Source organism: Crocuta crocuta, unplaced genomic scaffold (assembly GCF_008692635.1).
Source record: "Crocuta crocuta isolate KB4526 unplaced genomic scaffold, BGI_CrCroc_1.0 scaffold163, whole genome shotgun sequence".
NCBI classification, from domain to species: domain Eukaryota; kingdom Metazoa; phylum Chordata; class Mammalia; order Carnivora; family Hyaenidae; genus Crocuta; species Crocuta crocuta.
This window is the reverse complement of record NW_027529533.1, coordinates 5,675,163-5,702,605: the sequence shown is the minus strand read 5'-3', so window position 1 is coordinate 5,702,605 and position 27,443 is coordinate 5,675,163. Positions and strand designations below refer to the sequence as shown.

The following is a 27,443-nucleotide window of genomic DNA, read 5'->3' as shown; positions in this document are numbered from 1 at the left end:
TTTACTGGAGCCCATCATTTTTTTTAAAGGAGAAAGAGATGGAGGTACAGAGGATCTAAAGTGGGCTCGGGCTCTGCATGGACAACAGAAAGCCCCAATTAGGGCTCGAATTGATGAACCCTGACATCACGACCTGAGCCGAAATCAAATGCTTAATGGACTGAGTCATCCAGGTGCCCCTAAATGGGGACTTTAAATTATGGAAAGCATTATTCACAATACTTTATCATGTTTATAGGGCTAATGGATATCAGAGACCAGGGATGGAATATGAAAGCTTTTTGTGTATTTTCTCACATTTTAAGTTAGTTTGAAACTTCATTTCCCAGAATTACTATTAGGGAAAGATAGGATTGCTGAGAAATATTCCCTTTTAAGAGGTTTTTCTATAAACTTCTGAAGTGATATTTTTAAAAGAGAAGGTCTGATTTTTTTAAGTATGAAGAATCATCTCAGGGATACTTTTTTAAAGGATGTGGGATTAAATTCAGATTTTTGAAAAGATGCAAGAGAAGGCTGTTGGGAGAAGAAAATAAAGGAATGTGATTTTTGTGCCATAAAATTTTCTATATTTTAAAAGATTGTGAGGTCACACTGTGATAAAAAAAAATAAATCTATCCAGTTAATATTGGAACTGTTTTTGAGAGATCAGTAACAATTTTGAAAACATCTATAACCTTTAGTGTGGCAGTGCTAGTCCAACGCCTAACCAACTGAGCCACCCAGGCACCTCAATTTTAATTATTTTTATTCTTTATTTAATTAGTCTCTTTGCTTGAGTACTTTTTTTTTTTTTGAGAGGAAGAGAGAGCAAGCAGGTGAGGAACAGAAAGAGAAGGGAAGAATCTTAAGCAGGCTCTTTGTTGATCATGGAGCCTGATGCAGGGCTTAATCCCAGGGCACTGGGACTGAGCCGAAATCAAGAGTTGGAGGCTCAACTGATTGTACCACCCAGCTGCCCCAAGGGTAACAGTTTAATTGCTATTTTGGTTCATCTGTGATTTATATTGTACTTTATTTCTCCCTTATGTCTTTGAAAAGATCCAACAATATTGTGTACTTGTTATTCAAATATAATAGAGGCAAATATTTTATGTCTCCAATGTCAACCTATGTTGATAGGTGAAGACACTAGTTCTATAAAGTCTTAAAAAACTCACTAATTCAGGAGAAATTTTTTTTTAAAGAAAATGAAGTTAGAGCCTAAAAAGTTGAAAACCTGAAATGCAAGGAGCTAACCAGACTAACAAATTTATGACCTTACTTATTAGTTCAGTTTTTGAGAATATTAATTTTGGAGTTCAAACATGTTGATCATCAATGTTTGTGCTATTTCTTTTTAACAGACATCTCTATCACAATGCACTATATAAGATCCACTTCTTGTAATTGGGGTTATCCCTTTGGGGCTGATTTGAAATTTTGTACAACCATGTGGGAAGATGGACTTTGTGAGTTGTCAGCATTATGATATACAGTAAACATATTTCACATGACTCAGCACATAATGTTGACAGGGGCACTATATTATCATTTTACATTAAAGATGAAAATATCGACAAAGGCTATTTCAAAACAGGTCTTCAAAACTATAAAACATTTAGTTTCTATGAGTTTTTATTTGGAGGGGGGAAAACTTTTTATCTCTTTATTATATGAAAAAATGATTCCAAATTATTCCATTCTGAATAGTTGTGTAAGTTATGAATAGTCCTATTCAATTAAAAACAACCAGCCATATATTGAAAAAAATTATCCTACTTTAGATTAGAGATATAAACTCTAGCTTCTTATTAGAAAAGTGAATGTATTATCAAAGACTCATGCCTGGGTGGCTCAGTCATTGACTGTCTGATTTTGGCTCAGGTTATGATCTCACAACTGGTGAGTTGAAGCCCCATGTTGGGCTCTGTGCTGACTGCTCAGAGCCTGGAGCCTGCTTCAGATTTTGTGTCTCCCTTTCTCTCTGCCTGTTCCCTGTTCATGCTCTGTCTCTCTCTTTCTCTCAAAAATAAACAAACATTAAAAAAATTAAAACATAAAAGATTTGTGGAATTTCATGACCCACACATCTTTGGTTGATTGTCTATGCTGAATTTTTCTTTTTGCTTTAATTTCTTCAGGATGAATTTCAGATAGATGATGAATCTACTTATCTACTTTTAAAAGCATTCAGATAAGGAAATTAAAATCTTTTAAAACTTTCCATGGTTATAATCTGTGTGTCTTACCATATCTGTGCTTCTGATTTGAATAGTTACTATCCACAGTTTTAATTTGGAAAAGATTCAGGAAGGTTGTGATTTGTGGTTTTATTTTTACATGATTATATTTCAGAATGGCGTTGATAGTTTGCATATCATATTGTCTTTGAAAATCATGCAAAGGTTATATTTAAGAAAAAAAGATGGGGCACCTGAGTGGCTCAATTGGTCCCAACTCTCGATTTCATCTCAGGTCATGATCTCATGGTTCATGGAGTCAAGCCCCACATTGAGCTCTGCTCTGACAGCATGGAATTGCTTGGAATTCTCTCTCTCCTTCTCTTTCTGCCTCTCCCCTGCTCACACACATGCATGCTCTCTCTCTCTCTTATAATAAATAAACCTAAAAAAATAGATATACCTGTCAAATTGCTCTAGTTGCTAATATCTTAAGAGTCTTCCTATTTGCTGATAAAGTCTTTTTTGACTTAAAAATATTAATCTCTGTGATCTTAATAGAAAGACATTGAGTCCATATCATGGTGCCAAATGTGCTATGAAATCCTTATTTCCAATTCATGTATTCCTGTTATTTGATTTATATTTCAAATGTATACTTTTCTCCTAAATGAGAGCTTCACTTTATAAGAAAGCTAAGTCATGATGAGCGTATCCAAATTAGTGGTATCTGCACCTGTAGATAGACCTTTCAGTTTATCTCCTGAAGGAAATAGTGTTCACCATACACACTTATATGCTTTTTTGGAGAGACATCATTAAAATGAAATACCATACTTGTGTAAGGAACCTCACTTGATGAACCTTGATTATAGCCTTGATATGAGGATAGATAGATGATAGATAGATAAATATAAAATTCCCTCACTTAATTTTTATGACATCTCCATAAGAGTAAGCATAATTACTATTAATTTACAGACAATTAGTGGAGGGTAAGTGTGATTAAGTTACTGATCCAAGATGCACAGCTAGCAAAATCAAAGATCTGAGGGCGAACCCTGGTCTACCTGATCCTAAATGTTTTCATTATCTCACAGATGATTTGTGGTAGTTACAGACTGAAACTGAATTTATATGACTTGTTTGTTAATATTCTAAAATCCGTGAACTGACTTTTAATCTCCTTCCTTGGCTACTCCATGTCCTGCCCTTTCCTTCTATGTATAGTACCTCATCATCTCAATGGCCAGAGTTTCCCAACTGCTTTGACAGTCTAGTATAACTCTCTGAAACACTTTTCAGCATAAGGCCATCTTTCTCAAATCCAGTGCAGTATAGTCGTGATGGTTTAAAGCATGAATTCTAGAATCAGACAAAGTTCAAAATCCTACTTCATCTTTCATCTGTCATGTGATTCTGGACAAATTGCTTTCAGGATAAAAATATTCTTTAACTTGCTCTATGGGCACTTCATGATGTAGTTCCTGCTTATACTCTAACCTTATCTCTTGCCATTTGGCCATATGAAAGCACTCTCCTGTTTTGAAGAACTATTTGCAGTCATGTTACTGTTTTAGAGTTAGGCTTTTCTAAAAGTTGGGAATCAAATTTAAGCATACTTAAATTAATCCCTCACCAATTATCTGGGGAATCAATAAGATTTGAGATTGGGCCTAGTCATATCTGTTCTTACTCACTGAAATCTTCCCTATTTCCCTTAATTACTGCCATTCATCTCCCACACACACATTTGCTAAAACCTTGCCTGAAGTTGTTCTGTCCTGTGTGAACCTTAAATATGGGGGTCTATGTTTTCCTTTGTGCTCTTATCAGTACACCAAAACATTTTGCATATTTCTTCCATATCTCTTATACTTTACTGTACTTGTTATGTTTTGTCAAATGCTTTTTTGCATCTCTTGAGATGCTCTTGGAATTTTTATCTTTCATTTTATTGATGTGATGAATTACTCTATTGATTTGCATATGTTGAACCATATTTGCATCCCAGGAATAAACCTCTCTTGGTCATGATGTATAATTCTTTCAATGTGTTCTTGACTTCAGTTGAGAATTTTTGCATTTATATTCATCAGGGATATTGCTCTATAGTTTTTTGTGGGATCTTTATCTGGTCTTGTTATCAAAGTAATGCTACCTTCATAGAATGAGTATGGAAATGTTCCTTCTTCCTCAATATTTTTGAAGAATTTGAGGCGAATTGGTATTAGTTCTTCTTGAAATATTTATTAGAATTCACCAGTGAAGTTGTTTGGCCCTAGAATTTTCTGTATTGGGAGTTTCTTGATTACTGGCTCAATCTCTTGAATCGTAATTGGTCTCTGGATTTTCTGTTCTTCCTGATTCAGTATTGGTACATTGCGTCTTTTTAGGAATATATTTATTTCTTCTAGGTTAGAGAATTTGTTCATAGTAGTCTCTATGACTCTCTGTATTTCTCTGGTGTCTGTTGGTAATACAGCAGATCAGATGGAAGAAAGAATAAGTGATTTGGAAGACAGGAATCTAGAAATGGTTCAGGTTAAAGAAGGATAAAGAACAAAGATTTTGAAAAAAGTGAAGAAACCTTGTGAGACTATCAGACTCTATTAGGAGAGCCAACATAAGAATCATGGTTACCAGAAACTAATAAGCCACTTTACTATCTCTAATGCAAAAGACTCTCTCCAAGACACATATAATGAAGCTGTCAAATTAATAATAAAATAAGAATTTTTTTCTTTCAAGTTTTTATTTAAATTCCAATCAGTTAATATATAGTGCAATATTAGTTTCAGGTAGAGAATTTAGTAATTCATCACTTACATATAATACCCAGTGTTCATCACAACAATTGCCCTCTTTAACACCCATCACCTATCTAGCTCATACCTGCCCACCTCCCTTCCAATAATGCTCATTTTGTCCTATATAGTTAAGAAAGAGTCTGTTTTCTGGTTTGCCTCTCTTCCCCACTCCCAATGGTCATATGTTTTGTTTCTTAAATTCCACATATGGTTGAAATCATATGGTATTCGTCTTTGACTAACTTATTTGCTTAACATAATACACTCTAGCTCCATCCACATCATTGCAAATGGAAGATGTTATTCTTTTTTATGGTTGAGGGTTTTTTTTTTAATTGGCTCTCCTTTATCCATTCATCAGTCAGTGGACATTTGAGTTCTTTCCATAATTTGGCAATTATTGATAATGCTGCTATAAATATCTGAATGCATTGTATTCCTTCAAATTTGTATTTTTGTATCTTTTGAGTAAATACTTAGTAGTGCAATTGCTGGGCCACAGGGTAGTTCTTTTTTAACTTTTTGAGAACCTCCATGCTGTTCTCTAGAGTGGCTGCATCACTTTGTATTCCCATCAACATTGGAAGTGCGTTCCCCTTCTTCACATCCTTGCCAACATTTGTTGTTTCTTGTGTCATTAATTTTAGCCATTCTGACAGATGTGAAGTAATAATTCATTGTGGTTTTGATTTGTATTTCCTTATGGGGAGTGATGCTAAGCATCTTTTCATGTGCCTGTTAGTAGTCTGTATGTGTCCTAAAGAAAGAATGTTAAAGGCAGCCAAGGGTAAACAAAGGAAGTAACCTACAAAGGAATCCCCATTAGACTATCAGCAGATTTATCAGCAGAAACTACAAGTCAGGAGAGAGCAGAATGACATATTCAAAGTATTGAAAAATAAAAATTTCCATCCAAGGCTATCCAGCAAAGTTATCCTTCATATATGAAAGACAAATAAAGGCTTTTTCAGACAAGAAGAAGGTCAGAGATTTTGCCACTATTACATCTATCTCACAAGAAATGTTGGAAGAAGCTCTTCTACCTGAACTTAAAAGACAAAAGTACCAAAACTCTGAGTAAGGTATTAAATAGAATCAGAGAATTGTAACTCTGTTTTAGAATAGAATGTTGAACTTTATAGCGTAAGAATTAAAGGGGAAAAGAGCATCAAAAATAACTATAGCTACTAAAATTTGGTGATAAACTCACACGCAGAAAAGAATAGTTTGTGAGAACAAATAAGGGGAGGAGACAAATAACAGAACCTCTATAGAGAAATGAAGATATGTTGCTATCAGTAGAAAAAAAAATGTCTACGAGACATTTTATACAAACACTGATAGTCACAAAACAAAAATTTAGAGCAAAGATATGGAGCAAAAAAGGAGAAAGTCAACAAATTGTGATAGAAAATTACGAACTTAAAAAGGTAGACAAACATAAGGAAAAAGAAACATTGGAGACACAAAGCATCCAGAAAACAAAAGATAAAATGGCAGTGGTAAGTTCTCGTATATCAATAACTTACCAGTGAAAAGGCACAGAGCAGCTAGATGGATTGATTAAAAAACCAGAGCCAACTATGTGTTGGCTTTAGAGACTCATTTCAGTTCCAAGAACAAACATAGCCTCAAAGTGAAGGTCTGGAAAATGACACTTAAGCAATGAAAGTGAGTATAGCTGTACTTTTATTAGAAAAAATAGACTTCAAGCCAAAAATGGTAACAAGAAGCAAAGAAGGTCATTATATGAGAATAATGGGGGTCAGTATATTAAGAAGATATAATAATCATAAATATATATACTCTTAACATCTGAGCACTAAAGTATATTAAATAAATATTAATAGATCTTGAAGGAGAAATAGACAAAAATACAATAATAGTAGGAAACATCATTACCCCACTACCAGCAATGAATAGAATATACAGGCAGAGAATAAGGAAATGTTGGAAATGAACCATACCTTAGAACAAATGTGCTTAATTGACATATGTAGAACATTCCATCAAGTAACAGCAGAGTACATATTCTTCTCAAGTGTACATAGAACATTCTCCAGATTAGAATTGCAGGCTGCAAAGTGAATCTTATTATATTTAAGAAGATTGCCATCATACCAATGGTCTTTTCTTATCACAGTGTCATGAAATTAGATATCAAAAGAAAAGTGAGAGTAGTTGGTTGGTGCAAACTAACCAACACATTGCTAAACAAACAATGGGTCAAAGAAGAAATCAAAAGGCAAATAAAAATTATCTTGAAACAAGTGAAAATGGAAATACAACATATTAAATTTTTTGAAATGCCACGAAAGCAGTTCTGAAAAGAAAGTTCATAGCAATAAATGCATATATTAAGAAATTAGAAAGGGAGGTGTCTGGGTGGCTCAGTCAGTTAAGTGTCCCATTTTAGCTCAGGTCATGATCTCACAGTTTGTGAGTTCAAGGCCTATATCGGGCTCTGTGCTGACAGCTCAGAGCCTGAAGCCTGCTTTGGATTCTGTGTCTCCCTCTCTCACTAGCTCTCTCCTCCTCATGCTCTTTCTCTGTCTCTGGAAAATAAATAAATGTTAAAATTTTTTTTTAAAAATTATAAAGGCCACAAATAACTTTACACTTCAAGGAACTAGAAAAAAAAGGGACAAATTATACCCAAATTTAGTAGGAGGGAGATAAAGATCAGAACAGAAATAAACAAAATGGATACCTGAAAAACAGAAAGAATCCATGAAAGTAAAAGCTGTTTCTTTGAAAAGATAAAATTAATGACTCTTTAACTAGACTAGGAAAAAAAGAGGTAAGATTCAAATAAGTAAAATTAGAAATAAAAGAGGAGGTATTGAACAATTCTTATCATATCATTTTTCTGGAAAGAAATGAAACATGTTCACACAGACACTGAAGTAATGGGTTCCATAGAGAAGAATAGAGCTAAATCAGAAGAGTTAGTATTCTTAGAGTTTTACCCCTGAGAAGGACTTCTAAAAGTAATTTCTCTGTTGCTTCTACATAGTTTTTAGATTCAGAATACTTTGACCTTTCTAATCACAGTGCCATCCATAAACAGCTAAAGTGCCATCACATAAGCCATGAGCTCAGAGCCAATAAAACAATCCAGTGAGTCAAGAGTGACTAAGACCAAAGTTACAAAAAAGAAATAGAANAACTAATTTGACAATAAACTATTTGTAAAAAAAAAAAAAGAAATAGGAGATTTTAAAATAGACTTATGCTTATAACAAAGTCAACTATAGTATTAATTCCTGCCTTACTACATCCATAACAATCTCTTATCAGTTGAAGATTCATGTTGTTAATTATGAATTGGACCTTATCCTTTTTTAATGGTATTCATTAAAATTCCTGTATAGATACTTAAGGAGGAGGTGAAACATGGGTATGGATTATAGCATGTCATTTATTCTCTTTAATTTTAGTCTAAATCACAACTTCCTTGCATGCATTGGAAGGTGATAGAACAGTGAGCATGTTGATCTAGATAAGCTTTTAACAAATGAAGAGTCAAAAAATCCAGAATATTGCCCAGCTTTTGATGGAGACATGGCTACCAAAGATACAATGGACACTTGTTCTTAAACTTCTCACTAGCCTATTAGATTTGCTCTAATACTATGTCTGAAACTGACAGTCATGAAAAGATGTAGAAATCTTTATCCCAGTAGAGCTTGGTGAACTCTCTTTAAAACTAAGCTCCACAGACCAGATTTTCCTGTCTATTACTATGTTTCTCTCTTATCTTAAACAATGAAAAATTTATATTCTCTTAACTTATATATTCAATGAATACTAATGTCTTTCCTTTGAAATTGTGAATTATGAGTGTATTTAAATTTTTGTCCCTATTAAAATTGTATCAACATCATTCAGTTAAATCTGTCTCCATATTATGGTATAATTTTGAGTTTCATTTAAAAATATTCAGACCCCAGATTATATATATATATTCTATATGACCGTTTAAGAGACAGAACGTATTTTGTATGTTTAGTGAGAGAAACAGTTACTAACACAAAAATACCTATGTTAGTTTTTATTTACTTTTTGTAAAGTTTAGAAATATTTTATGGTTATTCAAGATAATTGGACTAGTCCCCTCAGTCCTCATGGAACTTGGTTTTAGATTGGATCTGTGTCAGAGGCTATAATTAATACAAAATGGGAAATATGATATACATTTTTTTCTGGGAAAAGATTTGTTAAGCACTATGCAGTCAATAAAGTTAAAAGAGATTTTGTTTGTGTGTGTTCTGAAGAGGTTTTATTGTTTTGCTTGGTTTGGCTTTGGTTTTGTTTTGTTTTGTTTTGTTTTTTTAGGGAAAATTGAGACGTTAAGTGCTGCAAACCGAATGTTCACACTTGGCCTTTTGGGTTTCCACTGCTTACAAATTACATGCAAATTCTAACCCTAGGAAACCATACTAATCCCTTCTGGGCTCTGCCATTTGTCCTCTTTACTTCACTAGGTACTTTCTGGTCCCTCAGACACTTCATACACATGACAATGAAAAGCTATAACTTAATCTAAAGTAAACAACCTCCCTCTAAACCAACTCAAAACAAAGCAACTTTAATTATTCATTCATTAAACTGTTTTTTCTTATTCCTTTTATTTCTGTTAAGAAAAACCATTTATTTAGACTCCTAAGTGAGAACACATTTGGTCTTTTGATAGTGCATATAGAACCAATTTTCATATATTTTAGTACAAGTGTTTTTCATGGAAAGGAAGTGTAATAGGGTCATGTTTTATGAATATTAACATCAAGAAAGAAAATGCAGTTTTTCTATTTTCTATACTATACCTGATTTAATTATTCATAGAAACCTCCACTCAGCTGGATTGAGAGCAATGTATAGAGCTGTAGATAAAAACTTTCAACTGAAATTTTAAAGTATGTTAGTCTCTTTGAACTTTAAGCACCTTTAATGTGGTTATTAAAGTCTTTTTTGGTGAAATGATCAGGCTTTCAGATATTCTTCTCCTCTCTCTGTTTCTCCCTCTGTTGTACCTGGGTGTGTTCAAGTGGAGGAATGATTTGACCTCCTGGCCACAAGGGAGAGGGCCTCCTGTGTAAGTTCTGTGGATCTAGTCCATCTAGGAGGGCTGGCTCAGTCAGCTCTGTCTCAACTTGCTCTGCTAGGCTATGCTTGTTACTGCCTTTTGGAATGTAATGGCCTATAATGGCCGATTTAGCCAGCATTAGGCCTTTAAGTATTAAATTGGCCCTCAGGCATTGCATGTTTGCCATTGGCTGCTCATCTTCCTAACCGTAGGCTTCTGTGTCACCATTGGTACCTCTGCATATTCTCTATGGCATATGTGAGAACTGTCCATCATGTGTCATACTGGATGTTATTCTGAGGTGCCTTGAGGGGGTCTTCTAGCAGCTTGTAGACTCCCCCAGGTCATGTTCAGGGCAGTGCGTCCCTAGTTCCCATTTTCTCCTTTTCCTATTTGGATATATCTACATTTCACCTCCAGCTTCTCACAGTTCACATCAGATATGAGCTAGGAATAAGAGATAGGGAAAGAGGCATGCTCTAATCACCTTCTCTCTATTTTGCTTCCTCCTTTTAACAGCCACAAGGTAGAAAGATGCTTCCAAGTTCCTCTTCATATCTGGTAGATTTCCAACTAAATCCTATCTTCCTATTTCCCCATCTGCTCTGCCCTATTGTCTTAGGCTTTAATGGTGGGTGGGGCAAGTGGGAGAAACTAGTTTGCTGCTGAAGACAGTTATGTTAGGAGATGTTCCACAACTATTCTCTATATTAGGCTAATTCTCTGCTTATGGTTACAAACTTGTTATTTTTTGTCTATTGATAAATTGCTAAAGTGAGAGAGAAGAGAAGTATCAGATAAGAATTAGGCAACTTTAATTTTGTTTTCATTTTATGGAGAATTGGACTATTAGTTTACATGAACTTTGCATTTCTGATTTATAACACTTTTAGAATTGGGAGCAGTCTCAGCGATAGCAGGAAACAACCTCTCATGGCCTCTGCCATAACAAGCTTACCTTTAAGATCTTCATGAAATCTCTTATAGGCAGCTCAATATATCTTTTAGTCTTTTAGTGCAAATAACAATTGTTAGTATTTTTATATTTTGCAAATGCCTTTCCCTTCAGACTCTGGATAGATTGCTTGAACCCTGGATTATCAAGTGAAAACTTGATAAAAACATCAACCAGAACACAGCTGACAGTACTATATCCCATCATGATGTTTTATATTTATCCTGAAATGGTAAGGGTGTTTGTCATGGGCTATGTAGAGTTCTGTGCACTTTATATATATTTAATCATGTATATCTCACAAGATCCCATTAATTAGCTACTAATATTCCCATGTTACAAAGAAAACCAGAACAGAAAAAAGGTAATTTGTTCAAGATCACAGAGTAAGTAAGTGACAGAGCTGAGGTTTGGGCCCACAGAGTATGATTTCTGAGTCCTAACTGCCTCACCACACTGGCTCTCTGATAAGTTTATGGATTATAGATATTCATATGTATGTACAATTGGTCTGTCACCTCTTGCTATTTATTCTTTGCCAAAATGCTAGCAACTAAGGCTACTTCAATAGCTTGTTTACATAATCTCAGGGGCACACACACACACACACGTGTTAAATTATTAAACAAGGAGGCCATTACACCAAAGTGGCTTTAATGCCATGGTAGTCTACCTGAACACATCAAAATCTAAATCTTTAAATGCCTCAGGATTACCAAACTCTAAGTCTAAGGACAGCCAATCACAAACCACCCAATTAGACTTCAAGCTATACCCAATTGGTTTCCTTGATTTACTTCTTATAAAAGTCTCTCCCCAAGATTTTGGCCATGGATTACTCCTAACTTCTGGTTTGGTGCTCTCCAAATAGAATGGATTTTTGCTCAAACTCATAATTTTTAATATGCCTCAGTTTATCTTTTAACACACTCAAACAACAAAATCTACTTTAATTTAAAATAACAAAACAAAAAAATAAATGATTAAATAGTTCAAATACTAAGCACAATCTAAAAAAGAGTGCTTTGGATCTTAATAATAATCCCATCAATTAGTAAGGGTTTCCAGAACTTAGGTAAACACAAAGCTTCTACCAGAATGGTTATCATGCTTGTAGTAACAATACCATAATGAAGAAGCAGATATCATTTGCTAAGTGATGCTTAGCAATGTGCATCCTGTATTTTCCTCCTGTATGCTGATCTCACTGAGTTTTACTTTGCTTCTAAGCATAATGTGCACATTCTCTTTTGTTTAGCATATTCATCATTCATGTTCCCCAGATTGAGCCTATTAGAACAATTAATGATTCAGAATGCTTCTTCCTTTTCTGTTCATTTATCCATTCTAATTATACTTAAAAGTGGCATTACATTTTCTTTATTGGAAACTTCAGAGAAGAGGGACTAATGGAGCAATCAGACAAAAGGATACAAGCAGGTAGAAATGAAAGATTGCCTGTTATTAATTTATGACTATGTGAACTTATTTGTGTTCACTTCCAAGGGGGATTTGCTCTCCGTATCTTTTATCTTGTACAAGGCAGCCATTAAGTGCATGAGAGGAAAATGACAGACAAAATGTGGTGATTGAACTGGCCAAGCTATATTATCATCATCCCAAAGCCAGCTAATAGGATCTTAATAAAAAAGGATCTGGCTGAGTGAAGACAAAAAAAAAAAAAAAAAAAAGGAAGAAACAAAAAATCTCCTGCAGTTAATATCTTAAATGATGTGAAAAGTTTCACTCTGTTATGTAATCTCATAACTTTAAATTAGAGACAGCATCACAGTTGGATGGAGACATAGACATTCTTAGAATATTCAAGCAGAGACCGTGGAAACATTAAAAGTGTATGTACGACTTTCATGTTCTCCCATCCTAGTTGTCTCCCTCTTCCTAGAATGTCTTGTGGAGTTTGAGAAATGAGTCACTTCAGAATTTTTGTGCATCTCAGAGATGATTTTATCGGCTTGAGCTCAGCAGATCTAAATAGTACAATTGGTCACATTAGTGAATACTGAGTTCAATTAAAATGGTTGAGCCCTATGTGAGACACCATTTACAGTTGTGTAGTTTTGACCATCTCAAGTGGAGTGTCACATAAATGGTCTCATTTCTCAATTTTCTTCCTGTTTTAGTTAAAATTATCCATGTCTAATCTCATGGTCTTTAAATAGAAAATAAAGGCAAAAGAAACACAATGTAGCAAGTCTATCCACACTATTTAAGGTATATATATTGACAAATTTGCCAACATGTTCTTAGGTACCCAGGAAGTACTGATGCTTTTAACTCTAGGCATCAGTGGATTTTTGTTATAAAGTGATAGTAGTGGCTATTTTTAGACCTAATTTTGAAAACTATACCTGGAATTTATCAAAATATGTAATACATTTATTGCCGTGTGTTCAGATTTATTTTCTTAATTCTTCTTTGCTCTAATACTACTACACCTTTTTTTTTTTACTATACTTTTGCCATTCCTGAGCCTTTAAATTTTGCTTTAGCTTCATTATTTCCATCTGAAATAGGTATCATATCTAGCTGGCAAATAAAACGTGATTTATTTAATTAAGAAATATTGGAAAATCATTGTGTAATTATTAATTTTTAACATAAATGTTTTGATATATCATGGCCCTAAAATTGGTTTTTATGTTTTTATTTATTTTTAAATGTTAGACTGTGTTTTTATGTTTTAAAATTTTAAAAACATTTTTTAAATGTTTATTTATTTATTTTGAGAGAGAGAGAGTGTGTGAGTGAACAGGGTAGGGGCAGTGAGGGAGGGAGAGAGAGAATCCCAAGCAGGGATCTGTGCTGTCCGTACAGAGCCCAACATGGGTCTTGAACTCACCAATCAGGAGATCATGACCTGTGCCAAAAAAAAGAGTCAGATACTTAGCCAACTGAGCCACCCAGTTGCCCTTAAAATCGGTTTTTAGAATGCCATGTTAAATCTCTAAATTTTTGGAAAACTTTATTAAAAAATAGTAAGTAGGCTATATATTCTTTTGTATCTATATGATCATGGGTATTTCTATTTATATGTGTTTGTCATCAGATTTAGGCACATCATTACTATCAAAATTTCTCTTCCTTTTCAAAGGGGTAATATGACTGCATTTATGAGTTCAGCTCACAATGTTCATGGAAGACAGGACTTCATAGTTTGGAAAAGTTAAAAGTACGTAAGAACATCTCTTCATCATGTATTTAGACTCTGGAAATTAATAGCTATCAATATTATCCCACCTGCTGGAACTCACAGGCTAGCTATAGAAATGGGCAGGTGACAGAACTCTCATTGGCAATTTTCTTTTTTCCTTCAAATCACCTAGAATACACTATTTTGTTATACCGTTCTTCCAAACCCATCAAACTTTATAAAGCTTTAATAAGGAATAAATATGTTATTAAAGATTTATTGGGAAAGAAAACTCACATTACACAATACATACCAGAAACTTAATAAAATTCTGTAGGTATATATGTTCTTCCTTCTACAGTTTCTTACCTCTTTACTCTACTTTTCCCTCTTGTACATAGACTCTATAAATCTCATTACCCTGAGCAGTATTGTCTGTGCCCTTCAACCAGTAAAGGAAAAATTCAATAATAAATGGAATTGTGAATACTTGTTCCTCAAGCCATCCCATCAGAAGAGTCTTACCGAGCCAAGTGACTTATCTAAATAGTCAACCCAATAAATTAATCTTATATTAACTAATTATAAGGAAATGGGAGCTCAAAAGAAAAATAATTAGATCTGCTCTGGGTAAGAAAGATTGCATAAAACCAGTGACTTATGATCTGGATCTTGATGGATGCATAGGAATCTATGCCAATAAAACTGTTAATAATCTTTAACAGTTACTGAGAATTTTCAGGTACACCATGGTGATGATTAGCATGAAGTGTCTCAAAAACCAATGGAGATTATTGTTAATAGTTAATATTATAAACCCCATTGTGTAGCCAAGAAACCCTAGAAGCTGAGGAACTTGTTCAAGTTCATACAGCTAATAACTGCTACAATATAGAGGTAGAACCAAGATTTGAGTCCAGGGATGTTGACCTCAGCATCTGAGCTACTGTATTCTTCTGTTAAATAAAGTAGGTTTTTAGTCTGCTACAACCGACTTTAACACTTTTTATCTTGTATATGTTATTTAAGGTTGTAAATAAACCCAGTTTAATTTCATTGTCACCTATCATGCTAAAATATTGACAAATGAATACAGCATTTACTTTCTTTATCATAAATTTTGAAATATTTTTTCCATGGTGAGCAAAGGCCTTATGCAAATGTTTGCATCTTTATAGATCATCTTCAAGGTTGTACATTGTTTACCCTTGAGGATTCACTGGAATGGCTAGTACAGCCACATCAACATCAAGTCACATCTGCCTCCCATCAGAAGCTTGTGTTATTCTCAAGAACCCAGAAGCAAAGGTTGAATGCTTTTAGGAGACTGAGCAGGTGCTAAGAGGTACCACTAGTTATTTAGCATAACTAGATTCAGTCTTATGCAAGCCTGTGAACTAAAAGGTCATCCAACTGAAAATGTCCTCCATCTGTTTTTATTATTCTCCTGTCCAGCATTGTACTTTGCTGTTTATACATACAATGAGTTCATGATAAATATAAAATAAGACAATTCATTTGGTGACTTGAAGTAAATTGCTTTAGCAATAAAGTGTTTGATAGCATGACAATGATGGTTATTTTAAAATTTAAATATTATACGTTTCTTGAGTTATTTAAGCATGATACAATGATGAAAGCAGAAATCATTCTAGAAATCTCTTCATGATCTTTCCTATCATATTGTGTTTCCTATAGTAGTACAGATAGAAATACTAAAATATTTTAAATTATTTTCAAGAAAGTCAGAGCAGTGGAGATATATTTTGTCTAGAGGTTCTCGGTTATAAACTGTATGTTATTTATTGATTTTTTCACAATTCTCAATTATTTATTCTACACCTAGTATAGGTAAATATAATGGGATCCACTAATGTACAAAATAGGCTTGATTTTTCTCTATAGAGGCAACAAATATTAACTAAAAATTGCATAACAAACATAGGTATTATAAATATAACATCTTGTTTGAAAGTACATGGTACTAGGAACTTACAGAATGGAAAACTTGTACCAATAACACTGTGTTAGTGCAATATATAATAAGTTCAAGTATAGGTTATGAATGCCTATTGGACAATAACTTAAAGACCTAATTTAACAGAGTTCTTATTTATGCCAAATATAAGTGAGACTGTTCATAATTTCAAGGAGCTTATGGTCTGAGGTAGACACCGAAAGGTAAATGGATGATAGTAGTATAGCTTGTTAAATGTTTTGTTGGGGAAGCAGAGGAGCCTTGGAGGCATAAAGGATATCCCCTCACATTGTGGGAGCTATGGAAGATACACAGACTTTAAATTTAAAGCCCAAGGAGGCTTAGAGTTCCCCACTATATATTTGTATTCTTAGCATTAGGAAAAATTTAATAACAAAACCAGAGCAAAATTGATATGTAGTATTTTGTTTTACTTTTTTAATGTTTGTTTATTTTGAGGGAGAAAGGGAAAGAGAAAATTCCAAGCAGGCTCCACACTGTCAGCACAGAGCCCAATGCGGGGCTTGAAGTCACAAACTGCGAGATCATGACCTGAGCAGAAATCAAGAGTTAAATACTTGACTGATTGAGCCGCACAGGCACCCTGATACATACAATTTTAAAACATCCAGACATCAAAAACTACAATAAGTAAATGTAAAGGGGGGGTAAGCCTTGAGAAAACATTTGAAACATTTACACAGGTAAAAGGTTATCAACATTAACATACAAAAATCTCTTTATTATGTAATATAAAGAAAACTACTCCATTGAAAAATGAGCAAAGGATAAGGAATGACATTTCATATAATCAGAAAAAACAGTGGCCAAGTAAGAGATGTGTAAATATGAAGCTTAGTAGTAGTAAAAAACATATTAGTAAAGCAGGATATTCCATATACAGAAAACTCTAAAAATTAAAACTCAATATAGAAATAGAATATAGAAAAAGGAATTCTTCAACCCAAAATCCTTTGGAGGATTTTGTCAAAGTATGATGAAAGCTGAAAAGATACATATTCTTTGACCTAAGAAATTCTAGTGTTAAAGTTTTCCTAAGGGAAGTAATTGGACAATTGTACAAAGATTCAGGTGTATTTATCATTATACTGTATATTTTTAAAAACATTTATTATTTATTTTTGACACAGAGAGAGACAGAGCATGAGCGGGGAGGGACAAAGAGAGGGGGAGACACAGAATCCGAGGCAGGCTCCAGGCTCTGAGCTGTCAGCACAGAGTCAGATGTGGAGCCCAAACCCACGAACTGTGAGATCATGACCTGAGCCGAATTTGGACACCTAACCCAGTGAGCCACCCAGGCGCCCCAATTATGGTACTGTCTATGTAACAATAAAGCAATGTGAATGTCCCATTATATGGAATTGATAAATAAAATTTGGTATATGCAATGGAATACTTTGAGATCATTATAATTATTCTAAACATAGCCTTGCTAAGAATGTACCCAAGGGATACAGGAGTGCTGATGCATAGGGGCACATGTACCCCAACGTTCATAGCAGCACTCTCAACAATAGCCAAAACATGGAAAGAGCCCAAGTTTCCATCCACTGACGAATGGATCAAGAAGATGTGGTTTATCTATACAATGGAATACTACATGGCAATGAGAAACAATGAAATCTGGCCATGTGTAGCAACATGGATGGAACACGAGGGTGTTATGCTGAGTGAAATAAGTCAGGCAGAGAAGGACAGATACCATATATTTGCATGTATAGGAGGATTAGGAGGAACTTAACGGAGGACTGTGGGGGAGGAGAAGGGAGGAAATAGAGGTGGAGAAGGAGGGAGGCAAACCATAAGAGACTCTTGAATGCTGAGAACAAACTGAGGACTGATGGGTATGGGGGAGAGGGGAAGGGGGGTGATGGGCATGGAGGAGGGCACTTGTGGAGATGAGCACTGGGTGTTATATGGAAACCAACTTGACAATATACTATTTTTTAAAAAAAGGAAGAGATGTTTAGCACATATAATTAAACTAATTATAAAACTAGGAATAATATTCCACATCTAAAAGTATGGTTTATTCATGCATAAAATGTCATGAAACATACACTCCAAAATATAAGCAGTCTGGTAGAATTATAGGTGATTCTTTTTAATTTCTCTTCAGTTTTTTTACTGTTTTTTCAACAATGCATACATATTGCTTGTATAATAGTGAAATATATGCAAGTAAAACATTTAAAAAATATGAATATACTGGGGTGCCTGGGTGGCTCAGTCAGTTAAACGGCCAACTTCGGCTCAGGTCATGATCTCATGGTTTGTGAGTTCGAGCTCCTTGTTGGGCCTGTACTGATAGCTCAGAGCCTGGAACCTCCTTCAGGTTCTGTGCCTCCCACTCTCTCTGCCTTTCCTATGCTCATACTATGTCTCTTTCTGTCTCTCAATAATAAATAAAAACATTAAAAAAATTTAAAAATTTGTATATACTAAAACAAGTTTCCCCCCTTAAGTGTGATCTGGTATTCTTACCATAAACCCAAATGAGAATTGAGTGTTCAAGAAATAAGGATTATTAGGTTATTTTTTAAATTTGGAAACGATGTCAAGAATAATTGGACATCTACCTGAGATATCTGCTTTATTTACTAAATTCCAAGAGGAATTTGTTTTTTAAAACACTGTAACTTGAAACATATTAGGATAGTGAGAAGTCACAAATGAAAGTAAAATATGGTCATTAATAAGAGGAGGAAAGCAAATTGATAAATATTTATGTATCCAAGTGAAAGATTCATGCAATCCATCAATCATGTATTTTTGGATAAATAAGTGAACATGTTTATATGTATACACATATACATAGGTTGGAAGTATATATGGAAACTTATATAGATAGATTGGTAAGTTTTGACATTTAGTAGTGAGCCTTATAGAGGTTTTTTCTTTTACCCTTTTTCTTTAAGTTTATTTATTTATTTTGAGAGAAAAGGAGTGCAAGAAGGGAAAAGAGAGAGAGAGAGAGAGAGATAAAACCCCAAGCAGGCTCCACACTCAGCACAGAGCCTGATGCATAGCTTGATCTCACCACCATGAAATCATGACCTAAACTGCAATCAGGTGTCAGACACTTACCTGACTGAGCCATCCAAGTGCCCCTTATAGAATTTTAAAGTAGGAAATTTTCGTGAGTACAAGAAAAGTAGTAGAATACATGTTTCAGTAGTAAAATAGGTATTCTATATTAGGTTTATAATAAAATGAAAGCATGAATTTCCCTGATTATGACACCAGTCACTCTATCTTGATTAATTGTTTGGAATTCCTAATTCAGCTTTGTCTGAAAGTATTTCTCATTTTTTTATGCTTAATATCTTATACGTGCCCCATCATGTGATTGAATGCTGACTTTATCCTGTGACTTAAACAAGATATTTTATTTATTTATTTATTTATTTATTTATTTATTTTACAAATGTAAGACCTAATGCTCAGGAATAATCCTGGAATCAAGACTAATATTAAGTATTTCCATTCTAAATCTATACTTTCTTGGTCTTGTCATGACGGTAAGAGATAACCTAGAACAAGTAATTAACATAAAAGGATCCACTATCTTGAACTATAAGTTAAGGAGATAAATATAATGAAGATTGAGCAATGGTGAAGGATTTTTGAAGTTCACACCATGAATTTTAATTTGAATCAATAGCTCTGCATTCCTCTGGGAATAGAAGCTCTTATTTCTTAAGCAAGATGCTTCTAGCTATTAAATCATATGTGGAAGCAACAAGAGATTGAAGGTCAATAAAGATGGAACAGAGTCTGGTGAGGGGTAAGGTTAATACATAGCCTATTCTAGAAACAGATTTATCTATTTTGGGGAGATAATCACAGAAGGATATTTTACAAGATCCTCTGTAGTACAGTTTGTTACTTTAATAGCCTTATAGTCAGAATTTATTTTTTTTTTTACTTATTTTACTTTCAGATATAACTCTAAGCTATTGATGAAGAGAAAATCTAACTTAGTGTTTACTCAGGGTCAGTTGCTTAACTCTTTACATTTGCGTTTTTAAATAATCCTTCCCCAAAATAATGTGAAGTATGTATTATTCGTACTTTACAGAAGAGACTTTTATTTAGCTGATACATAATAAATGGGGATTCAAACACCGAATTGATTCCAAAGCCAACTGACCGTGGGGACTTCTTTGTATAAAATAATCAAATAATTTACCATATTTATATCCAGATGGTCCTGAAGGATCTCATCACCCCTCACCAATTATTAACAGACTTATAATTTGAACACTGTACTAGTTAAGAAAATATATTCAAAGTACTTATAGATTGTTTATATATACTTAATACTGAAACTTAAAGTCTTTTGGCTGCTTTTATTTTTTTTAATAGTTTATTGTCAAGTTGGTTTCCATGTAACACCCAGTGCTCATCCCCACAAGTGCCCTCCTCCATGCCCATCACCCTCCTTCCACTCCCTCCCACCTCCATCAGTGCTCAGTTTGTTCTCAACATTCAAGAGTCTCTCATGGTTTACCTCCCTCCCTCTCCCCCCTAATTTTCTCCTTCTTCTCCCCCACAGTCCTNAGTTCTACTGTTAATTTCCTGAGGAACCTCCACACTGTTTTCCAGAAGGGCTACATCAGTTTACATTCCCACCAACAGTGTAGGAGGATGTCCACATCCTCACCTGCATCTATAGTCTCCTGATTTGTTCATTTTAGCCACTCTGACCAGTGTGAGGTGGCATCTCAGTGTGGTTTTGATTTCTATTTCCCTGATGATGAAGGACGCTGAGCATCATTTCATGTGTCTGTGGCCATATCGATGTCCTCTTTGGAGAAGTGCCTGTCATATCTTCTGCCCTTTTCTTCACTGGGTTGTTTGTGTTTCGGGTGTGGAGTTAGGTGAGTTCCTTATAGATTCTGCATACTAGCCCTTTATCTGATATGTCATTTGCAACTATCTTTTCCCATTCCGTCAGTTGCCTATTAATTTTGTGGGNTTTTTGTGCCAATACCACACTGTCTTGATGATGACAGCTTTGTAGTAGAGGCGAAAGTCTGGGACGGTGATACTTCCCATTTGGTTTTATTTTTCAGTATAATTTGTCTATTCGGGGTCTTTCGTGGTTCCATACAAATTTTAGGATAGTTTGTTCTAGTTTTGAGAAGTATGCTGGTGCAATTTTGANGTTTCCTGTCTCACGTTCAGGTCCTTTATCCATTTTGAGTTTATTTTTGTGTATGGTGTGAGAAATTGATCTAGTTTCAATCTTCTGCATGTGTCTGTCCAGTTCTCCCAACACCATCTGTTAAAGAGGCTGTCTTTTTTCCATTGGATGTTTTTTCCTGCTTTATCAAAGATTAGTTGGCTGTATACCTTGGGGTCCAGCTCTGAGTCCTCAATTCTATTCCATTGGTCTATGTGTCTGTTTTTGTGCCAATACCACACTGNTTATGCCTTTGATTTCCTTTTGCTGTCTGATGGCTGATGCTAGGACTTCCAGCACTATGTTAAGCAACAGTGGTGAGAGCAGACATCCCTGTCGTGTTCCTCATTTCAGGGGGAAAGTTCTCAGATTTTCACCATTGAGAATGATGTTAGCTGAGGGCTTCACATAGATGGCTTTTATGATGTTTAAGTAGGTTCCTTCTATCCTGACTTCCTCGAGGGTCTTTATTAAGAAGGGATTCTGTATTTTGTCAAATGCTTTTTCTGCATCTATGGACAGGATCATATGGTTTTTATCTTTTCTTTTGTTGATGTGATGTATCACATTGAGTGAATATTGAACCAGCCCTGTAACCGAGGAATGAATCCCACTTGATCTTGGTGGGTAATTCTTTTTATGTGCTGTTGGATTTGATTTGCAAGTATCTTGTTGAGGGTTTTTGCATATGTATTCAGCAAGGATATTGGCCTATAATTCTCCTTTTTTGCTGGATCTCTGTCTGGCTTGGGAATCAGAGTGATGCTGGCTTCATGAAATGAGTCTGGAAGTTTTCCTTCGATTTTTATTCTTTGGAATAGCTTGAGAAGAATGGATATTAATTCTGTTTTAAATGTCTGATAGAATTCCCCAGGGAAGCCATCTGGCCCAGGACTCTTATTTGTTGGGAGATTTTTGATAACTGATTCGATTTCCTCACTAGTTATGGGTTTGTTCAGATTTTCTCTCTCTTCCCGTGTGAATTTTGCTAGGATGTGTGTGTTTAGGAATTTGTCCATTTCTTCTAAGTTGTCCAATTAGTTGCCATATATTTTTTCATAGTATTCCCTGATAATTGCTTGTATTTCTGAGGAGTTGGTTGTAATCAGTCCATTTTCATTCATGATTTAGTCTATTTGAGTGCTCTCTCTTTTCTTTTTGAGAAGGCTGGCTAGAGGTTTGTCAATTTTGTTTATTTTTTCAAAAAACCAACTCTTGGTTTTGTTGATCTGTTCAACTGTTTTCTTGGATTCTATATTGTTTATTTCTGCCCTGATTTTTATTATTTCTCTTCTCCTACTGGGTTTGGGGTGCTCTTGTTGCTCTCCCTCTAGTTCCTTTAGGTGCGCTGTTAGATTTTGTACTTGCGCTTTTTCTAATTTCTTGAAATAGGCCTGGAGTGCAATGTACTTTCCTCTTAGGACTGCCTTTGCCGCATCCCATAGAGTTTGGATTGTTGTATTTTCATTTTCATTTGTTTCCATATATTTTTTAATTTCTTCTCTAATTGTCTGATTGGCCCATTCATTCTTTAGTAGGGTGTTCTTTAACCTCCATGTTTTTGGAGGTTTTCCAGACTTCTTCCTGTGATTGATTTCAAGTTTCATAGCATTGTGATCTGAAAGTGTGCATGGTATGATCTCAATTCTTTTATGTTTATTGAGGGCTGCTTTATGTCCCAGTATGTGATCTGTCTTGGCGAATATGCCATGCACACTTGAGAAGAAAGTGAATTCCATGGCGTCAAGATGTAGAGTTCTGAATATATTTGTCAGATCCATCTGGTCCAATGTGTCATTTAAGTCCATTGTGTCTTTATTGATTTTCTGTCTAGTTGATCTATCCCTTGCTGTAAGCAGAGTATTAAAGTCCCCTGCTATTAGTACATTCTTATCCATAAGAGTGTTTTTGTTTGTGATTAATTGTTTTATATATTTAGGTGTTCCCATATTTGGTGCATAGACATTTATAATAGTTAGTTTTTCCTGATGGATAGAACCTGTAATTATTATATAATACCCTTCTTCATCCCTTGTTACTGTCTTTACTTTGAAGTCCATTTTGTCTGATATAAGTATAACTACCCCAGCTTTCTTTTGAGTTCCAGTAGCATGATAGATATTTCTCCATCCCCTTACTTTCAATCTGAAGATGTCCTCGAGTCTTAAATGAGTTTCTTGTAGACAGCGAAGAGGTGGATTTTGTTTTTTTTCCATTCTGATACCCTGTGTCTTTTGATTGGGGCATTTAGCCCATTTACATTCTGTGTTATTATTGAAAATTATGGGTTTAGAGTCATGGTGTCCTTTGTGGGATTTATGCTTGTGGTGGTGTCTCTGGTATCTTGCATTCCTTGCAACACTTCCCTCAGAGAGTCCCCCTCAGGATTTCTTGTAGGGCTGGTTTAGTGGTGATGAATTCTTTCAATTTTTGTTACTTGGAAAGACTTTTATCTCTCCTTCTATTCTGAAAGACAAGCTTGCTGGATAGAGGATTCTTGGCTGCATATTTTTTCTGTTCATCACAATGAAGATCTCCTGCCATTCCTTTCTGGCCTGCCAAGTTTCAGTAGATAGGTCTGTCACCACTCTGATAGGTTTCCCTTTGTATGTTAGGGACCTTTTATCCCTAGCTGCTTTTAGAATTTTCTCTTTGTCCTTATATTTAGCCAGTTTCACTATGATATGTCGTGTAGAAGATCGATTCAAGTTGCGTCCGAGGGGAGTTCTCTGTGCCTCTTGGATTTCAAAGTCTGTTTCCTTCCCCAGATTGGGGAAGTTCTCTGCTATTTGTTCCAGGACTCCTTCAGTGCCTTTCCCTCTCTCCTCCTCTTCAGGGATTCCTAGGATATGGATATTATTCCATTTGATTGCATCGCTGAGGTCTTGAACTCTCCTTTCGTGTTCCTGGATCAGTATATCTAAGCTCTTTTTTCAGCTTCCTCTTTTTCTATAATTGTGTCTTCTAAATAACTTATTCTCCTTTCTGCCTCTTCAATCCGTGCATTGGATGCCTCCATTTTGTTTTGCATCTCATTTATAGCATTTTAAAATTCATCACAACTATTTTTAAGCTCCATAGTCTTTGTAGCAATAGTTTCTCTGATGTCTTCCATGCTTTGTTCAAGCCCAGCGATTAATTTTATGACTATTGTTCTAAATTCTTGTTCAGTTATTTTGCTTATATCTGTGTTGAGCAGTTCTTTAGCTGTCATTTCTTCCTGGAATTTCTTTGAAGGAGAGTTCTTCTGTTTCGTCATTTTGGTTAGCTTTCTATCTCTTGTTAGTTTTAAAAGCTTGTTTTGTACTCTATACCTGTGAGTGCTGCTGTACCAAAGAAGGCTCTTTGACTGTCCAGGGCCTGTCCATTCAGAAAGTGTTCTTTGAATAGTGTCTCTTGGTCTCTCTTGTTGAGACCTTGGTTATTTTATTTTCCTACTCATAGTGGTATTTGGGACTCTCCACCATGTATACTTTGGCTTGTTTCTTGAGGTAGCCAGGAACATAGACTATTGGAAACAGAGGTACCCCAAGGGAGACATTCAGACACCTGGGCAATATCTGCCTCTTCTGCACGGGTCCCGAGGAGGTCAGGTTTTTGTATGAGTGGACGTGGCATCAAGTCTTCTGGAATCCTCCACAGCGGGTCCTGAGGAGACCCGATTCCTCTCTCTGTCACTGAGGCCCCACCTCCTCCCATATCCCCCACAGCCAGTTCTGAGTTTTTGGTTGCTTTTCTATAGTAAATAAAAGCTTTCTGTCAAAGAAGGAAGAAAGATTAAAAATAGAAGTTAGTAATGGTGAAAAGAATAATTTTTAAAAATATATAGTGTTTGATTTTCTAATGCACATGAAAATTTATATGCCTTCATAGCAGTGCTGAGATGCTGTAAGTACTCAAAGTAGACTTAAGAGAAACCTGAATGTGTCATATATAAAAAACTGTCCAGATAATTGAATATCTTTGTCTTTAAGCTGAATGAGTGTGACTATAAACAAGTATAATAATGGATACAATTCTATACTATATAGAACTCTTCTCTACAATATATTTTGAAGATTTTATAAACCATGTATTAATATAATGCATATTTATTTTCATTTCTAGGACTAGTGTTCCATTAAAAATAAACATTTTGGTACTTTCATCAGGGTGCATTTTATTGTCTGCATTGGAAGATAAAGCACAGTGAATTTATCATAATTCAGAGAAGGCAGGATTTTCAAAAGCATGATTTAGAGTTATATAGCATGGTACAAGTACTTTGCCAATTAAAAAAAACCCTTTGGTGTTTATCATGTGGCACTTTACACATCCTTTTTTAAAATGTGCTTTTGATGTTGCATCTTGGTGTTATACGTTATTTCAGAATGAAAAAAATATATATATATCAGACATTTTCCACCAAATTATCAAATGTTATACAGTATGTATCAGAGTCCTTTTATATATTCCTGAATGAAATTCTTAAATAGATTAAGTTCTGACATCTTTCATAAGTTGATCTCTAATGTAAATACATTATCTTGTCCTGAGCATGATAATGATATGTTAACTGTGTTAATTAAGAGAAGGTTTCCTTGAATATGTTAATGGGTAAGAAGTTTAGTATAAAATATGCTAAATGGTCTGGAATTTAGATTGGGCAGAAATATTTATTCAGATGTGAAACATGCCCATCTACAGCAAATCCAGCCCATTTTGAATGGTAGACGTGAACATGAGAAAAGCAATAGCAATGTTTCCAACCCCAACTGTAGGATTAGTCTCTATGCATGACATTTCTCGCCTACTCCTTATATCTGGCTTAAAAGTATTTAAACTATTTTAGTGTATTGGTTTTTCATGACCATGGAAAATGCCCTTTACAGGTAATGACATGACATTGATATGGGTCTGGGCACTGTGTAGCATAAAAAATAGAGTGGCAAATATGAGTAAGTGAACAACTGGTAGAAGGGATAAGTCACAGTAAGAAACAGCATTGTCTGTGGCTATCACCTGGAAGGAACCATCTGATGATATAAAACTTTCTGTATTGGGCCTGGAAACATTCCCTCAGTGATCTCTGCCCCTTTATTTCAGCAGCCAAGGTGATGTTAAATAAGTCATGTTTCAATAACCTGAAAAGTGCTCAGAGAGAACTAGGCATGGTTGATTCTGAGTGTATAGAATATCTCCAAGATCAAATAATCATGCAAGATTATAGTACTGCTCCTGCTTTACGTACCTTTTCTCCTATTTCTCTCATTTTCCCTTTCTCTCAATATTGCAGAGATGACTGGAAGAATTATAAGAAGGTGGTGGCAGATTTGGGTGGCAGATCAAAATATTTTACTTCAGAAAAAGTTAAAATATCTGGCTACTTTTGCCTTGGATGATAATATCAGGAAAATTATAAATGACAGAAACTGTCAAATGCATTTTGGAAAATATTTGTAATTTATGCTAAATACTCATTTATAAGAAACACGAATATTCAATTTTCATTTTTATATATTATTTACTTTCATTTAAAAGGTATCTGTATGTTAAATGTTACATAGTTATTAAAGTATATCCAGTCATTTTGTCTTTCTAAACCCAACGTAAAGAGTTAAGGCAACATAACTTTGTCACACAGTCATGTCACTGGCTTCATTTTCATAGCATGCGTGCAACTGATGCTGGCTGCATACCCTATAAGTGCCTGTGTTCAGCTGAAACGCTGAATTAAGACACTTAAGCAATAATCATGTTGTAAAAATTCTGGATTTTTCAAAAGTTTCAGGAACAGATTAAACAGTATTTTGAATTGGATCTATGTAAATAACTGAATTAAATTTGTGTTTAAAAATGGATACTTTGAGGTGCCTGGGTGGCTCAGTTGGTTAAGCGTCCGACTTCGGCTCAGGACATGATCTCACGGTTCGTGGGTTCGAGCCCTGCGTCGGGCTCTCTGCTGACAGCTAGCTCAGAGCCTGGAACCTGCTTTGGATTCCTTGTCTCACTTTCTCTGTGACCCTCCCATGCTCACGCTGCCTCTGTCTCTCTCTCTCGGAAATAAATAAGACATTTTTAAAAGATTTTTAAAAATTGATACTTCAAG

At 35.0% G+C, this 27,443-nt stretch overlaps 1 long non-coding RNA gene across 3 annotated transcripts in view; it reads left to right on the top strand.

The window, feature by feature from the left end:
• Positions 1-27,443, top strand: part of LOC144229231 (uncharacterized) — a 294,216-nt gene that overhangs the window by 66,892 nt on the left and 199,881 nt on the right. For all 3 annotated transcript variants that reach the window (XR_013334415.1, XR_013334413.1, XR_013334414.1), the window contains 2 exons: positions 14,127-14,204; positions 15,344-15,510. This is a non-coding gene — a long non-coding RNA (uncharacterized LOC144229231). The remainder of the gene's footprint in view (positions 1-14,126; positions 14,205-15,343; positions 15,511-27,443) is intronic.